Source organism: Physeter macrocephalus, chromosome 2, assembly GCF_002837175.3.
Source record: "Physeter macrocephalus isolate SW-GA chromosome 2, ASM283717v5, whole genome shotgun sequence".
Lineage (NCBI taxonomy): Eukaryota > Metazoa > Chordata > Mammalia > Artiodactyla > Physeteridae > Physeter > Physeter macrocephalus.
The window spans coordinates 80,435,504-80,439,241 of NC_041215.1; the positions used below are offsets into that span (position 1 = coordinate 80,435,504).

A 3,738-nucleotide genomic window follows, 5' to 3' on the forward strand; every position below is an offset into this window, starting at 1 on the left:
TATGATAAAAACTCTCCAGAAAGTAGGCATAGAGGGAACCTACCTCAAGATAATAAAGGCCATATATGACAAACCCACAGCAAACATCATCCTCAACGGTGAAAAACTGAAAGCATTTCCTCTAAGATCAGGAACAAGACAAGGATGTCCACTTTCACCACTGTTATTCAACATAGTTTTGGAAGTCCTAGCCACAGCAATCAGAGAAGTAAAAGAAATAAAAGGAATACAAATTGGAAAAGAAGATGTAAATCTGTCACTGTTTGCAGATAACATGATACTACACATAGAGAATCCTAAAGTTGCTACCAGAAAACTACTAGAGCTAGTCAATGAATTTGGTAAAGTAGCAGGATACAAAATTAATGCACAGAAATCTCTTGCATTCCTATACACTAATGATGAAAAATCTGAAGAAGAAATTAAGGAAATACTCCCATTTACCACTGCAACAAAAAGAATAAAATATCTAGGAATAAACCTACCTAAGGAGACAAAAGACCTGTATGCAGAAAACTGTAAGACACTGATGAAAGAAATTAAAGATGATACAAACAGATGGAGAGATATACCATGTTCTTGGATTGGAAGAATCAACATTGTGAAAATGACTCTACTACCCAAAGCAATCAACAGATTCAATGCAATCCCTATTAAACTACCACTGGCATTTTTCACAGAACTAGAACAAAAAATTTCACAATTTGTATGGAAACTCAAAAGACTGTGAATAGCCAAAGCAATCTTGAGAAAGAAAAACAGAGCTGGAGGAATCAGGCTCCCAGACTTCAGACTATACTACAAGGCTACAGTAATCAAGACAGTATGGTACTGGCACAAAAACAGAAATATAGATCAATGGCACAGGATAGAAAGCCTAGAGATAAACCATAGGAACTATAGGAATAGCTACTACCTTTGGCTGAGGAAGAGTGAATAGTACCGAAAAACTTAGAAATTTAGAGGAGAGGACATGGCTGTCACAGGAACTTGAAGTTCACTTGTGGTGAAGAAACTTGCTGAAGGCATGGGCCACAAGTGAACCATGTGGATTGCCGAGGTGAACACAACCAGGCCTCTGCTGCAAGCCAATCCACCTGAAGAAGAAAGGAAAGTCCTTCCTCCTCGTCTGGCCTCACAGTGTCTTTCCAGTGCCCTCTATTGGCCAAGCCTAACATTTTGCCAGTTGTCATAGCAGAAATGCCTATTGGGTCCAGTTATAGAATAGAAACAAGTCATAGAAGGATGGATTTCTAGTGGAGAAGTCATAAATTACTAACTAGCACAGATGGTAAGATTCTCAAGGGCAGGGATTAGGTCTAATTTGTATTTATGTATTCCACAGCACCTAATGTAGAGTATTAAACATAGTAGTCACTCAATAAAGTTTGCTCAGTAATAAATACGGTACTTAGTATGTTCGAAGTAATTTGCAGAAACTTTATTATTCTTCTCTTTTAACTAAAATTTTAGGCTGCTGGGACAAATTAGAATGACCTCTAGAATTTCTTTTTCTTGCTCATATTGCAAAATTCAAACTTAGAAAACTTGAGGAATAGTTTTTTGCTTTGTGGCATGAATTTGTTCAAACAAACATTTTTTTCTGTGCCTAAGAAGGATTCTGTGTTTATATTCTCATGTGCCTAAAGAATTCATTAAGAAAACAAAACAATAAAGCCCTTTATTGACCTGTTCTATGGCAGGAATGGGACATCAGCTGAAGCAGAATAGGCCCTGGGCTGGGTTGTGAGGTAGGCAAGGTCTGTCTGTGGTTAACCTTTCACTTCTTTTCTCAATGCCTTTGGCCCATCCTTTGGCACCTTACTCTCTCTGCCGGTACCTCGTACCTTCTTGGTGTCTCCTGGCTATGTTAGGCTCTCCATGGTGGCACCTACTGAAGCCATCTCTTTCCAGGCAGTGTCCAGCTTCTGAACTCTTATCCATGTAAACTCTAACTTATTGCTTGCTTCAGCAGTGCATATACCAAAATTATAATGACACAGAGAAGACTAACATGGCACCTGTGCAAGGATGACACTCAAATTTATCATGTATTCCATGTTTTAATAATTTGCTACCATTTCCCTCACAGGTGGGGAGGGATGTGCATGCATCTAAGAAAGGGAGAGAATTACAAATGCATTTCCTGTGTTTAAAAAATAGAAGGTTCATCGATGGTTACCTATGGTGGAAGGAATAGATTAGAGAGAACAATAGAAGCTAAACCTCTGAATATGCTTTGCTTTCTGGATTTGAATTTGGAACCATGCAAACCATTTATAGAAGTAAAAAAATTTTTTAATCCCTACAAATTGAAAGTAAATGAAACAAATGAATTTAACTGTATCTAGTCGGTAACATAACCACACATTTACTTTTTGTAAGTACAAAGAGTCTACAAATGGATAAAAAGACAAGCAACTCCTAGATCATCTGCTTTATGCACGCCAGCCTCTTTGTTATTCCTGCAACATGCCAACCATACTCCCCTGATAGAACTGCACTTTTCATTCCTTTAGTTTGGAACACCTTATGTTTACTTGGCTTAACCTCCACTTCCTTCAAGTCTTTGCTCAAGTCACTTCTTAAGAGAGGCCTTCCTGGATCCCTTACCTAACCTTATATTTCTCCATAGCAGTTATTGCTACCTGGCATTATTTACTGCTTGTTTGTTTGTAGCTCACATTATACTCTAAGTGTATGAGGACAGGGACTTTGTTTTGTTTATTGCTGTATCTACATAGCCTAGAACTTCCTTGGTCCACTAATAGGTACTCAGTACATTTTTGAGCAATGAGGTTGGAAGGAACTATTAAATTTTCTTCACATACCTCTGTATTATTTGATATGTTACCATAAGCATGAATTACTTTAAAATGTAAAAAACCAATATGTTAGGAAAGTTTTAATACTTCATAATAATTGATAAATATATTATCCCTTCTATGGCACTTGTATTAATGAAACCAAAGGGAAGCATTATTAAATGTTGAATTTCAGTTTTGGGTGATGGGCTTCGGTGTACTTTTATATTCAAACTCTAACCTCTCCGTGGTAAGGCTATTCCTGTTTTAAAGCATCACGTGGGTGTGGGTGTGGCTGTGTATACCTTCTTATCTATATATTGGCTGGAGTTTCTTGTATGTGATAGGAAAGTATATTGTCAGCTTCAGCTGTGTGTGTGTGTGTGTGTGTGTATAATTTTTTTTTTTCTGGCTGCGCTGCGCGGCATGTGGGATCTTAGTTACCTGATCAGGGATTGAACCCGGTCCCACAGCAGTGGAAGCACTGAGTCCTACCCATTGGACTGCCAGGGAATTCCCTTGGCTATATTTTAAGACAACCAGTTGCAAGTGTAAGTCCTTATTCTCCTTCGAGAAATTAAATCCATTCATAATCAGTGGACCCAGATACTGAACTTACTGTTAAGAGATAAGAGATTTCACAACACTAACAAAATGTTTGAGAGGACTTTTGCTTATCAATTTTTTTGCTACTCTAACCTCAGTGAGGTCTTTAAGGGTCATATTTCTAGTCCTAGTGCTATGTGATAAATGAAGGTCTTACATCAATTTAGGAAATTACAGGGTTTCCATATGGTACAAGTGCCCCATGCTGAGTAATGCTTTGTTTTCTTTCCACTTTTGGATTATCGTGGCTCTGTGTAAGAAAAATATGGTTACACGGCACGAGTCACTCTCCTTGGCCACCTCTTACATCACTGATTTTAGTCAGTTA

General features: G+C 38.0%; 1 non-coding gene across 1 annotated transcript; it reads left to right on the forward strand.

The window, feature by feature from the left end:
• Nucleotides 1-1,961: 1,961 nt before the first annotated feature.
• LOC112064582 (U6 spliceosomal RNA) lies at nt 1,962-2,066 on the forward strand. The gene has a single exon (XR_002891545.1). It is a non-coding gene; the product is annotated as a U6 spliceosomal RNA (small nuclear RNA).
• Nucleotides 2,067-3,738: the final 1,672 nt, after the last annotated feature.